This window comes from Vigna umbellata, chromosome 7 (genome assembly GCF_029865625.1).
Source record: "Vigna umbellata cultivar VRB3 chromosome 7, Vumbellata_1.0, whole genome shotgun sequence".
Lineage (NCBI taxonomy): Eukaryota > Viridiplantae > Streptophyta > Magnoliopsida > Fabales > Fabaceae > Vigna > Vigna umbellata.
The window spans coordinates 46,578,824-46,594,197 of record NC_142171.1 but is presented as its reverse complement, the minus strand read 5'-3'; the positions used below and the strand labels follow the sequence as shown (position 1 = coordinate 46,594,197).

Genomic DNA, 15,374 nt, shown 5'->3' with positions numbered 1-15,374 from the left:
GAAAAATATAATATAATATTTGTATGAGCTTTTTTTATATATATAAAAAAATCATCCTCGTATATAACAAAAAAGAAGTTAAGATTTTATAGTATACAACGGTTATCTATATTAGAAAGTGGGTTTAAGCCTAACTCAACCCCACAAAACCGGCTTTCTAATTTGGTATCAGAGCCATGGTTTAGAGCCTATCCTAGCGAGTTCTAAGTGGGCATTCTATTCTTCTATTCCACCCGCAATCGGGCCGCTATTGGACCACCCAATTTCTACTATCACGCACGAGATGTCTATACTTCGGCGTGAAGGGGTGTGTTGGAAGTCCACATCGACTAGAGATAAGGCCAATTTATAATATATAAGTGAGGTGCAAACCTCACCCTACAAGCCGGTTTTGTGGGGTTGAGTTAGGCTTAAACCCACTTTCTAATATGATATCAGAGCCATGTGGGGTTGAGTTAGGCTTAAAAACCCACTTTCTAATACTCTACGCATTTTTATATTTTAAAATATTATAATCTCTTATTATCGATATTATAAAAGCTATTTTTCTCTATGCGTAAAACTAATCAATCATTCAACAATTACAAGATATTTTTGAGTGTCTGTTTCGTAGTGGAGGAACAATAAAAATTAGATGTAATAGCAGGGAAGATGATAATTTTTCATTTCCACTTAAAAAAAGAAGTATATTACAAAAATACAAAATTAACCTAATGGCCGATGTGACTCTGATATTACATAATATCTCAAAGGCAACAGTAAACAGCATTACTATGTTTAGAATGGAATGTTTGCATTTGTTTGGAAACGACGTAGTGAGAATATTCTCTACCAATATCAATGCCAATATGAATTGGTTGACAAGAGAAAATAAAAGCTAACAACATACATCAATAATAAGACAATACCCCCACAAGTTATATTCTTACAGTGCATCGTAAGAGGAGGGAAAGACAGTGACCTTATAAGGGTGGGGTGAATTACAAAGCATAAAGCAAAACAAAAGGATGAATGATAATAACTAGTATTATAATATGAGTGTCAATAATGATTGACGAAGACGTCGTATTCGACGATGGCATCGCCTTTGGAGAAATCGACGGAGTGGAACCTGGCCTGAGCGTAGCCACGAGCGAAGCGAAAAGCCCCAGTGCCGCCAACGATGGCCATTTCCCTAACGGGTTCGCTCATGATCATGTTTCTGGCCAACACGCTGATGGTGCTGCCGTTGAAGTCTCCGTCGGTGAAGGCCATGGTCATAACCATCATGAGCCCCATCTCGGCCTGAGATATGGAAGTGTAAATGCCCTGGGCCTTCCCCACGAGTTTGGAGTCGGGTTCGGGTCCGACCGTCAAGGGGTCGTCCATGGCGACAACGGTGCCGAAGGGAAGGGCGTCCTTGGCTTTTCCGTTGGGCTCGGCGACAATGACCATGCTGGGGTTGGGCCCGGTGACTACGTCGTGGAAGAAGAAGTGAAGATGAGTGAACTTGTCCTCACGGAAACCCATCAGCGTTGGGGTTAGGCTTTGATAGTAAGATGGCGGTGACGAGAGAGATTAGTAAAGAGAGGTTAAGGCAAAGGAAAACGGTAGAGTTGGCCATGCTTCAGAAACTCCACAAAACTCAAATCTATTTCTCTCACTCTTTCTCTTTTATTCCACTCTGTCGATGTGAGCACTCAACTCTCCCCCACTGACTATTTATAACGCTCAATCAGCCCTACAATATCCCTTTTTTAATCTCACCATAATTCAAACTCAACACCATTTTCCTTCTCTCTTTGTTTTTATCCCATGGCTTCTACCGTTGACGGACAAAACCTCACATCAAATAAGACGGACAGATCCACACGTATCACCTCAGCTTGAAAAAGACAGACAAACATACGAATCACCTCAGAAACGAGTCAAATATATGATTCAATTTGCTTGCACGAATCACCTCAGAAACTGTCCAATGGAAGTCGGGCTTCTGCTCACCTTTTTGACTTACATCACCTCTAATTTATCGAAGACAATTTTAAATATTCTAGATGAACTTCAATTATAATTATGTATTGTATGTCAAATTTTACGTGATTAAAAACTCGAGACAGATACAAGAGGAATCAGTTAATTTTTTTCTTCTATAGACTCGTGTAACAAAAAGTCACTTATATGATTAAAAACAAAATTCGGCCATTTATCATAAAATAATTATTAAATTATTTTCATTTGTGTATATTTTAAGAAGCATATAAAACACTTTAAGTTTATTATAAATGAGATTTTCAGAACAGACTCGTGTGCCGCCAGAGGAAACAGCCAAGTGGTGGAGGTTTGAAACATTCTATTTTATATATAGGAGTTTAGTTATTTTATTGAAGGAAGTTGCTTGGTTTATTGTGAGTGGATATGAACCACGAAGTTCTCTTACTTAAATTTGAACTAAAAACTAATTTTGATCTTTCAAATCTAAAGTCCATCTTTATAGTTTAGTAATTTGAAAAAAAAAAATCAAACATCTTCTAGGTAAACATTGTTTAAAAAAAAAACTTTTAAAAATAGTGTAATTTTATATTTTAAGAATAAAAACACAAAATCACATATGTTAGGATGTAAATTATATATAGTAGTCATATAAGTGAAATGGTAAATAATATTTGGATTTGAGAGACTAAAGAAAGTAATTTTTAATGATTAAAAAAGTTGATTTAAATAGTCTAAAAACATTTCATAAATTTAACGGATTTAAAACTTTTAAGCCTTACATCAATCATGTCTGTTTGGAGGAAGGAAGCAACTAGTTTTAATTCGGATTAATATGTAATTAAGTAGACTGAAAAGAATATTATAAGGAAAACATTATTAGCGTAGATAAACATATAAATAACAAATAATTCTCTTATTTAACTATAAGATAAACAATCAAAATTATTTTTAATAATCGTATATAATATTTTGTTATTGTTATATAACGTCGAGTTGTTTATTTTTATATAATATCATTATGTTAAATTAACACTTTTATATTGTAATTTTTCATTTTTTTTTGTTTCATTTAATCATTTTATTTATTTTCCTTTTTTTTAAATCTTTTTCATTATTATTTTATAAAAATAAAATAAATACAATTTGTACGATTTTTAAAGTAATGTTTTGAATATAACTGCCAAATTATTTAATTATAACACCATGATAATAGAAACTGAATTATAATTTAAAAAAAATACCGAATGTCATTTCGAAAGTTGTGGTGGACTTGTTGACTTTTAGCTTTTGGTTGGTGAGTCAGTAAGTATAAGACAAGATAAAGTAATATATTTAAGGTTTAATATCTATTTTGGTCCTTCGATTTGTAGGGTGGGTTTAAAGTTGTCCTCTCTTTTTTTAAAAGTTCACAACCGTCCCTATATTTTACAAAAACGGTTCACGTTAGTCCTTTTTGCTTACGGTGTTAAAAAATTAACGGCAGAGTTGTCTTCCTGGAGAAACCTGAATGAGCTGTACAATTTCTTATTACGTGACATTGTTTTGCATTTTCCGTACTCTTCTGCAGCTTCCTCCTTCTCCTCCTCTGAAAACCTTTATCTAGTGGAAAAACTTTTTCTCTCCACTTCCTCAAACTCCACCATTTCTTCCTACCTCTGCGCCCTCACCCTCCACCTCACCTCGTCAGAACAAAACTGCCTTTTAAAAGGAAATTATTTACTTAATTTTCAAATTTAGTTAAGAGGTTGTGAAAGAGAAGAGGCACAAGGAAGTGTTGAGGGAGGAGAGAGACATAAACGCAGGCAAAGCTGCAATTGCCAGAGTGGAAGCGGTCCTCCCTGACTTTCCCTTTTTGTTAATCTGATATAGTTTCAGTTCATCTCAATGGCACACGATTAAAGCAAGGTTGAGATTGAATTTAAATTTGGAAAAGGGAACTTGTGTCACTGTATATTTTCAGATCTTGTAATACTGTATTTCCTCAAATCTTGTGCCACTGTATATTTCCAGATTTTGTAATACTCTTCTCTTTCTCGTATATGCGTAAAGATTGTATTGATTGAAATTGTTTTGATGCCCTCACCAACATGGCTACCTACACCACACTCCTTTACCGCGCCCTGGGTGCGATGAGAGTGAACGTGAGCGAGTGCGTGGTGATCGTGCGGAAGGGCAGGGAGATGGGGCGCAGCGTAGCAGTGGAGAGAACCTCATATCTCAGAACCTCAACGTTGAACACAAAAAGGGAAAAAGGGGATTAGGGTTTGGGAAGCAGCATGCGATTCAAGAAGATGAAGAAGTGTGATAAAGCTTTTGAGTGAAAATGGGATTGCCATGTGCCAGTGTCTTATTGGCTGAACTTGCCAACTAATTGGACAAGTCATTTAATTTTTGCCAGGAGAGCAACCTGCCGTTAGTTTTCTAACGCCGTAAGCAAAAAGGATCCACTTAAACTGTTTTTGCAAAATATAGGACGGTTGTGAACTTTTGAAAAAAAGGAGGACAACTTTGAACACATCCTACAAATCCAGGGACCAAAATAGGTATTAAACCTATATTTAATTTAACTTTTCCAGAGTAACTTTTAGCTTTCTTAATTTTTTTAATCAGCTCTGTCTGTGCTCTTTTTTCATATTATATTGAAAAAAAAGTATTGATAATTATTTGACCATTAAGAATATGAATAAATAAATTATGGATTTGAACTATCGGATTAAAAAATGATCTTAAGAAAGAGAACTTCATAATCCAGTCAATATTCCTCCGGCGGCTAGGGCTTTTGTTGGATATGGAAATTGTCCCTAATGAGCGTATCTCATAAGGTGAATTTTTAATTTGTGAATGATATATACCTCACAATCTTATTAAAAGAATGGAATCTTAAAATAGAAAATCATGCTTATAGGCAGGTTCTTTTAATATGAATAATGCATAAAATATGTAATAGTAAAATTTATTTTCATCACTCTCACTTAAAAATAATATAATTTGTGTTTAAAAGAATATTTAAAATAACATTAAAAGTACATGCTAAATGATAAATTAAAAACCCTGTTAAAAATAAAGTAATAAAACTTTTACATCTTTAACGTTGTTTTAATCTTCAATATAAAAACTGGGTCAACAAATATACCTCTTAGTTTAAAAAGAATAAGAAATATTAAATCATGTGATTAAGCTAGTTTGAATTAATGTATGTGTAAATATATAGACTGACTGTATCAATAATTTGCATATTATTATTTGATATAAAATTGATAGGTTTTAACAATAATTTTATTAAAAATATGCTAATAATGATTTCGTGTTCATTGATAATAAAAAATCTTTTTGCAATAAAACTGCCTAGAAATTAATATGCATACATTTATAAGGAAAATATAATAAACTACAAGAAAACAAAAGTCTACCAACAAACAGAAAAATCAGTATAATAATTGAATTTGAAGAGATAGACATATTCAACGGTGTAACATCCTAAAAATACATTGTAAAACTATATACGAGAATCATCACATATTAATAATACTACGGATCAGTTCTACACAGAATGAGATACTAATATGGCCGAACGACCTTACAAAATAACAGAGAATTTAAAAATGTAAGATAGATACTACTAGACTGAACGGTGTACAAAATGAATTATACCGAACGGTCTTACAATATATAAAGCTAATAACAGACCGAACGTCCCTAAGGTTCGGTCTTCACTTCTGCCGCGTCTCCCAATACTTCTTCCAGCAGCTCTTCTCCTTCTGCTCACATCCACACGGATGATAATTGCAACAGGACAACGACAGGACGCACAACACATACAAAAATGATAAATAGGGTAAGCTTATGTAATTTAATTTCTTCAATAGCAACATACACATTCATAATTAAACCAACGACACTTAAATCATCATTCATACGTTCAAGGCATACAAATAACAACCACTTGACTATGACTGTCTGGACTGTATGAATCTTGTGTAGCTACGACGTTCATGCACCCGGGTGATGTAGTAACTGGGATATCCTCAACAGCTGCCACCCGAGGTTGATCCGTTTCGTCCAATTAAACCTTATGGACTAGGATCTCCTGCAATTTAACCTTACTCAAAATACCACAGTTTGAATATTAAGTCCTATCTCAACTCAATTCACAACATATATCAGTCATCCATACAAACATCCAAACAAGCAGTACGTACATATTTCATACTCATCCAATAATCCAAACAACATATCATGCAAACATACCAACGTTCAAACAAGAATATTAATCAAATTATATAAGCTTCCCTTACCTTTATACGTAACCGAACACTCAACGAAGCATAATAGAGCTCCCCTATACAAAAGAACTAACGTTCGACACTCTCGTTTTAGGAGCACTAGACCAAACATAAAAACCAGAAACACTCATAATTATACTATCTACTCAGGCAACCAGAAATAGAGGGTTGCATGCAAGACTTAAACGAACGTACTAGCATGAAAGAAACTCATCGGCTCAGAATCATAAACCGATCGGTTTAAACGAAAGCTCTTGTCGCCGGGAGTGTTCAGACGGTGCCTGAGAGGTGATCTAAATAAGAAAAGGTAAGGTTTTCTTAGAGAGAAGGAGGAGATTTTAGAGAGAAGAAGGAGAAAATGGTTTTAGCAGGGTGGAGAAGAAGAAAGACATGCAGAGAAGTGGCACGACATTTGAAATTTGGCCTTAAATACTGTCGTCGCCCAAAACGAACGGACACTCCCCTGCAGCCACCTCTTCTCCACTAACTAAGACACTCACTCACTTCTTGACACATGGATCCCACTACTTGGAGTTTTTGGGTGTGTTTTAATGGGGTCTGACAAATTGAGTATCTAATAAATTTTTGTGCTAGATTAAGTATTTAAAATATTTATACTTTTTAACTTAATTATTTTTTTATAAATTGAGTTACATTAATCACCTGTCACATTGTTGTAACAATATGTTATCTTATAATTTTATATTTTATAATTTTATAATTGTCAAACACTTATTTGATAAAACAGAAAGATAAAAAAAATGATAAAATAGAAAAAGATAAAATTTTAAAATTACAAAAAAATTGGTTTGTTGTGTTTCTTGTATTTAATATTTTTTTATGGTTTAAACTCTCGTTTGATCGTGTTAATCTCAAGTGGGTATTCGTCTTTTTTTCGGTCTTAATCAGGTCCATAAACTTGTAAAAATGAGTTAATCAAGTCATCTCCGTTAAGTTTTTACTGATGTCGTCAAACTATGATAACGTGGTGCACACACATGTGTACATCTTATATTACGTGGAATTTTTTATTTAATTTGTTATTAAGTCTTGTACAACTGTCCAAACGCCGTCTCATAGCCCTTGGCGAAAAACCTTGCACCAATCAGCTTCTTGTTACAGTTTGATGGGTTGAAGTTCTTATCTCTCTCACACTCACCTTTCCCGTGATACATATGACAGCAAGAAGATCACACTGATATGCCCAATTACACAGGAAATCAAACTATACCCATTTATAGTACCAACAATGATAGAATCATTAAGAAAATAAAAGGAAAATGACAAGGAAAAAGAAAGAAGAAATCTGTTTATTTCCAATCCCTTAATAACCCCAGCAAATCTTTCAAATTGAATGATGAATTCACTCATGGAGTTCTCGTGCTTCAGAGCCAACAACGATTCAAGAGGTCAAGGCGGAAGGGTCGAGGCGGAGAGGAGGAGGCGACGAGGACTCTGTTGAGGCGGCGAGGCAGCGAGGACTCTGTTGAAGGGTACGTATAACCTTGGGGTAGTTGGGGAAGTGGATGTTGGAGGATCGACCCTGACAGCATCGACCTCTTCGGCGACGCCCACATTGTCACTGACAACGACGCCGCCCCCCACGTGCACCCCACCAACCCCTCCCTTTCTTCCTCCGGTCTCCTCCGCGTCCCCGGTATAACTTCTTCCAACGGTGGCTATTCGCTGCAGGTTGTGAGTATCTATTCATGGAAGCTTACATTGAAGAAAGTTTCAAATGGGTTGCAACGTGGGTGATGTTTGTGGTGATTGTCTTCGTCTTCGAAAATTTTTCCGAGCCCTAATTTTGACACTCACTCCCCAAATGAAAATTCGTAACTCATGAAATCCTTAATTCCCTTTAAGTATTTCTGTTTCAGTTAAAAAACCACAATAAAAATCCCTAATTCCCTCATTCCCTTCCATGTAAAAACTTTTTTTTTAAAATACTAATATCCACGTATTTAAATCCTTATAACTGAGCTAATTTTCTGTGCACCACGTCATCGTAGGCTGACAACGTCAATGATAACTTAACGGAGAGGGTTTAATTGGCTCATTTTTACAAGTTTATGGACCCGATTGAGACCGAAAAAAAAAGAGGACCCACTTGATATTTGCACACAAATATGAAGACCAAATTAGAGTTTAAACATTCTTTTATTGATAACTAAATATTGTTCTTTATTTTCTATTTTTATTTTGAACAATGTTAATATTATTATTATTATTCTCATTTAATAAAATTTACAAAATAAAATACAAAAATTAAAAGAAGGTATAAAATTATAAAAATGATTTTGGAGTATTTCTAATGACATAAGTATTTGTGTGATTGTATGTCAGTACTTAATGTCTTTTCAAATAATTTTGATTGTCATATTAAATCTTGAATTTGCTTAATAATTAAATTTTTCATAATAAATTTTTATTGAAATATAAATATTGGATTTGCTTGGTAATTAAATTTGCATAATAATTTTGATTGTCATCACAAGTCTAAGGTTTGGTTGATAATTGACTTTTTTATAATAATTAAAAATTATTGATTATCATGTCAAGTTTCGAATTTGTTTGATAATTAAATAAAAAGAATTAACAAGTATTTTTCTTGTAAATAAGTGTAAATATTTGTATGATTGTTTGTCATAATTTTTCTTAATAATATTAAGTTAAAAATCGAAAAAAATATAAAACTTTTCAAAAATAAAAAAATAATTTTATTTTCTACTTGTTATATATCTAACTTATTGTCTATGTCGCGATACTTCTTCTTCAAGATCATTTAAAAATATCAAAAAATCATAAAAAGCTTAGAAATAAAAAATTTCGTAAGGAGGAGCAATTTTAACCTTGTTAGGTTCACTTCTCTATAATTCAAGTCATTTTCTAAAAAGATCATTTTTTAATGAAAATTTTTAAAAGAACTAGTCTTGCATTGTTATTTTCAGAAAAAATAATTATTTTGAAAACCACATCAACTTTGGACGTTTGCACATTTACTTAAAAATACTGCTTTTGAGTGTAGGGTTCCTTAATCGACTCCCAAATTTGTAAGTTAATAGGAGTAATTATAAACTCATTATAATATTTATAAATATATGTTTGACGGAGGAGTTTAGGTAATCACTAACACAAAAATAGTTTTTAACGTATGTTATTTTAAGCTTCTGACGTGTGTTAAATGGTAAACTCATTATAATATTTATAAATATATGTCTGACAAGGGGAGATTAGGTAATTAATCCTGAGTAATCATATTTATTACAATGGTATTGCACAAAGTCACTTACTTAAATGTCGGGGTGTTTTTGACAAGTATCTTTGCACACGATTTGGACAAGAAGGAGAGAGAGCAAACAACATAACTGGGATGTTGGAGGACTATCAAGAAGCTTATCCGGTCTCCAGGACAACTTTGAATGCTTTAAATAAAAATATAATAATGTATTTGTATATAAGTTATTAAAAAAGAATTTGTTAAGAAGTGAGGTAAAAAATGTTTTATGTATTTTATAAAATAGAAGTAATGCCTATTTGTTATTAAATAACTTCTAATTGTTCAACGAAAGATGTATGTCTATGACCTAATCAAACTGTTAAAATATGTCAAATATTATTAGCAAATATTAGACAATGAAACATTGTGTTTGTTATAATTTATGTATTATTATAATTTATACAGATTTGAGTAGCTATCATTTCTTTACCACATAAAACATTATAGAATTCTTGTATATATACATATAATACATTAATCTTTTAAATAATACATTAGAATTATTCTTTAAACCTTTTTATACCAACATCAACTACTTTTTAATTAATAAAAATGAATTTATCATTGAAATGATATTTGAATGAATTGTATACTGCCATCTTTCATGAATCAATAATATTTATAAATACTGCTGTCTGATTTATGTTATGATATAATATTTGATTATATTGGGAAATAAAATAATCTGAAAGAAATAAAGTCTAATATTGACAAATGCCAATGACAACTTTTTATGACTATAATGCACAATTGCTGACGAATGGAAATGTTTTTAAAAAGTTATTAACACTGTAAAGTAATTCAAGGTAAACTTCTTCTAAGAACACTCAAAATGGGGTGTGTGTAGAGAGAAAACTTGGAGATAGAGAAGGTTATGCACCTCACAGCATAGACATGCATTACATATTATCAAAATCAAAGGAGAACAACAAAACAACATATTCTAGAAACTGATAACATCGTACCACCACATTCAACTAGAATACATCTGCGTCAAAGACAACAACACAGTGGGAAAGCTCATGTTTTTCTTCTCAACATCAACAGTCTGGGCAGGAACGAGGTTTACTCCCTACACAACCTTATATTGCTCTCTGCATTATCATATTTTTTTAAATTCCAAAACTATGATTTATATTTTAAAATATCCTACATCCTTACCTCTTTTTTTCAACGGATGTTAACATTCGTTGAAAAAAAATTCTTTAACGGATGTGTTACATCCGTTGAGTTTGTGCTTTTTTAGTTTTAGTTTTTTAATTTATTATATTTTAAATTAATATATAAATATTATTTAATTTTTTCAAATTATTACTTAATTATTTATAAATTAATTTTATTTTATTTAATAAAACAAATATTATTAATTTAATTTATGTATTATTATTTAAATAATAATTAAAATAGTTTTTACAAATGTATTAAAACGGATGTGTCAATGGATGTGGAAACATTCGTAGAATTTTTTTTAGATTTTAAATTTTTAATTTTTTATATTTTAAATTAATATATAAATATTGTTTAATTATTTTAAAATTATTACTTCATTATTTATAAATTAATTTTATTTTATTTAATAAAATAATTATTATTAATTTAATTTATGTATTATTATTTAAATAATAATTAAAATATTTTTTATAAATTTATTAAAATGGATGTGACGACATCTGTTGAAGATTTTTTTTAGTTTTTAGTTTTTTAATTTTTATATTTTAAATTAATATATAAATATTATTTAATTTTTTTAAAAGTATTATTTAATTATTTGTAAATTAATTTTATTTTATTTAATAAAATAATTATTATTAATTTAATTTATGTATTATTATTTAAATAATAAATAAAATATTTTTTAAAAATTTATTAACCGGACATCCACATCCGTTGAAGTTCTTTTGTAAAATAAAAACAATAAATTAAAATATAAAATATGTAAATAGATGTCAACATCTGTTTACGGATATCAACATTCATTGAAGGTAAAATGAATGTTGACATCCGTTTTAAAGGAAGGACAAATTAGGTATGGAATAATGAAGGAAACGGTTCGTAGTGGTGGAGGGAACAACGGCCATGCTCTGCTACTACCAAAGCCCACATCAGCCTCGGAGAACACGGTGAATGATGCAGAATAAAAATAAGAGTCTAATACATGATAATAAAATAAAGTAAATTTTAAGTTTAATTTAATTTTTAAATTAATTTATACACTTACATATTTTAAATTGATTTTAATTTATGATTTTGATACTATATTAACTTTAATAGATATGAATGATTTTGATACTATATATATAAAATATAAATTGTTATTGTTTTTAATAGATATGAAATTTTTAATATATATTGATTTCGAACTTTTTAAAGCCACAAAAAACAATCTTTTAGTAAAAAGCTCGTAAATAGTACAATTATCGTACAAGACTCACAATTCTTCACGAATTCAGTACCACTATTACACAAATTAAGTGTATTATATATACATCACCAACAATTCTTGCCATCAGTGTCACATTTGTAAAAAGAAATGCAAATTAGGAAATGAGAAAACCGACTTAAGTGGTATAGTTTGATAGGAAAGTGGTGGCGGTGGTGAACTTATGGTGTGTGTTGGTTGCGTACCCCTGGGATATCAGAGATTTTTAAAAATAATTTTTTTTTTCATTCCTCATCTACGTTAGTATCAAACATAAAACATCATTTCTACTATTTTTTTTAATCATTTTATAAAGAAGTTGATAATTATTAACATCTATTCTCTAATTTCATTAATCATGTTTAGTATTATTATTTTTTCTTTTAACAACTTATTTTGATGATGTATATATGAGATATTCAAATATTAATAACCATTATAGGTGTTAAGGAGTGAGCAAGTACACCGAACTTACATTCTTTGTGTTCTTAGCCATTTTATAGTTTGTGAGAGAACTATTATAATATTTCTTACGTTGTAAAGTTATATATCTCTAATATTTTAAAGCCACTTTTCTTGATAAAGATGTATTATAATAAGTCGTTTCTCCTGTGTTTTTCTTCGTTTCCAAGCTGAGGTGATACGTGTGGATCTGTCATTCTTATTTTATGTGAGGTTTTGGTCCGTCAACGGTAGAAGGCATGGGATAAAAACAAAGGGAGAAGTGAAAATGGTGTTGAGTTTGAATTATGGTGAGATTAAAAAAGGGATATTGTAGGGCTGATTGAGCGTTATAAATAGTCAGTGGGGGAGAGTTGAGTGCTCACATCGACAGAGTGGAATAAAAGAGAAAGAGTGAGAGAAATAGATTTGAGTTTTGTGGAGTTTCTGAAGCATGGCCAACTCTACCGTTTTCCTTTGCCTTAACCTCTCTTTACTAATCTCTCTCGTCACCGCCTCTTACTATCAAAGCCTAACCCCAACGCTGATGGGTTTCCGTGAGGACAAGTTCACTCATCTTCACTTCTTCTTCCACGACGTAGTCACCGGGCCCAACCCCAGCATGGTCATTGTCGCCGAGCCCAACGGAAAAGCCAAGGACGCCCTTCCCTTCGGCACCGTTGTCGCCATGGACGACCCCTTGACGGCCGGACCCGAACCCGACTCCAAACTCGTGGGGAAGGCCCAGGGCATTTACACTTCCATATCTCAGGCCGAGATGGGGCTCATGATGGTTATGACCATGGCCTTCACCGACGGAGACTTCAACGGCAGCACCATCAGCGTGTTGGCCAGAAACATGATCATGAGCGAACCCGTTAGGGAAATGGCCATCGTTGGCGGCACTGGGGCTTTTCGCTTCGCTCGTGGCTACGCTCAGGCCAGGTTCCACTCCGTCGATTTCTCCAAAGGCGATGCCATCGTCGAATACGACGTCTTCGTCAATCATTATTGACACTCATATTATAATACTAGTTATTATCATTCACCCTTTTGTTTAGTTTTTCTTTATGCTTTGTAATTCACTATCGCTCGTCAAGGATTTTTACTTTCTCTTGTCCTTTTCCACTTCTCCTAAACCCCTAATGTCGCTGTCTCATGCTTTCCTCTGTGTTCTTGCTTTAACTTTTTCTTTGTCCCCAAATTCTTGTTGATACGGGATCTTCCTAATACGTAATTTTCAAACAAATTCAGACATTAATGTTGAAAACTTCATGTTTCTACAAATATTTGCTGTTGCCTTTTGAAATATTATATAATTATAGAGTCAAGTCGGCAATAAATGGAATCATACTCTTCATAATGTTCTCCCAAAACATTACGTTTAGTTTTTGTAAGATATTTTTTTTTAAATGAATAAAGAAATGATTTTTTTTATTATTACTATCTATTAATTACTACATCTAAATTTTAAGGTTCCTCAACTACGAATAACAGAGACTTAAAAGTATATTTTGGTTGTGTAATGATTGATTAGTTTAGCACCGACAGAAAAATAACTTTCATAATATTGATAATAAAAAATATATAATTTTTAAAATTTAAAAAGCTCAAAGAACCATCGGAAACTATAAAACCTTAACTATTTGAATTATTTTTAAGAGGATGTATTTTCTTTTACAAAAGTTCTGAAAATATTATATAATATTGATAAGTGTGAAAAAAATTGTTTTTATATTTATAAATGAGCTCAATCTTGTAATTATTCATGTTGTTCCTCATTGAAAAGTTGTAATAGGTAGTAGATTGTTATGCAAAATATTGTACAGGAAATGGTGTATTATTTAAAATCGTCAGTCAATTTTCACAAAGCGAAAACCAAAATTCTCACTGTCAGAAGAAGAAAATTCGCATAGCGCAACAGTACCTGTGCGCGGAAAGAAACGAAAACATCTCAGGAACTTCCGGAGACTACTTCAAGGCATCAAGACACCATTGTTGCAAGGGATTGCTTCAAATGTGTACGTTTTAGATGACTAGGAGCAGTTAAATTTCTCTTTCGCTGGGATTGGATGTAATGAACTCAATGTGATTTAATTTTCCTGTTCAATATATCGTTGTTCGTTCATATGCTCTTTCTTGTTGTATGAAAATATAATGTTATTTGAATGTCTTTGATTACTGGAAAGTAACTTTGAACACGAACATAGATAGAGCACTTAAGTGATTGGGATCTAGGGATAGACTCAATAACTTGATCATTCTTAACATTGGACTTAATGCAAATTGTATGTTAAATTGACTAAGGGATTATCATTTTAATATATTAATTTAGAACTAGTTGCTAAGGGATTAGGACTAGTATGCATTGATTTAAATGTTTGAATGAAGTAATGAAATATTGAACAGAGTTTTATATTCATATGATTCATGAAACCCAATTCCAACGAAGTTTCTTTTAAATATAAATTCATTGCACATCAACTGTTTGATAAAATACCAAAAATAGTTTCTTGTGTTGTTTTGTGCATTTTGACATCTAATTGAGTTATAAAAGGAAGAATTGTCATGTGTTGCACAAGTCGCTTGGGAGATGATACTTTTACTTATTCACTGTATTACTTGGAACCATTTGGTATACTTGCCAAAAAGTTATCAAGTTTTTGGTGCCGCTGCCGGAGACTTGTGTTCCAACACAAGGCAATTTGGGCATTTATGACTCTTTTAGACTTTGTTGTGAGTTTTCCTTTTTAATGTTGTTGTGTATGCAGTTGGCTTTAGTTTTTTAAGACTTTCCATTGATTTAGTTTGAACTTAATGTCTGTCTCGAGGTACGCTTTAGAGCTTGATGTTGTTATTGAAAGTTCTTAGGAATGAGATTTCAGTAGCGGAACTAACTAAATCAAACCAGATGTGCAAATCACCAGGGATGGGGTTGTGTGTTTGGATTCACTGTTTTGGAACTTAAGGCAAGTTTGAT

General features: G+C 32.0%; 2 pseudogenes; one reads left to right on the top strand and one right to left on the bottom strand.

The window, feature by feature from the left end:
- Positions 1-871: 871 nt before the first annotated feature.
- LOC124844911 (pterocarpan synthase 1 pseudogene) lies at positions 872-1,738 on the bottom strand (annotated as a pseudogene).
- Positions 1,739-12,611: 10,873 nt separating this feature from the next.
- Positions 12,612-13,442, top strand: LOC124844912 (pterocarpan synthase 1 pseudogene; annotated as a pseudogene).
- The last annotated feature ends 1,932 nt before the right edge of the window (positions 13,443-15,374 follow it).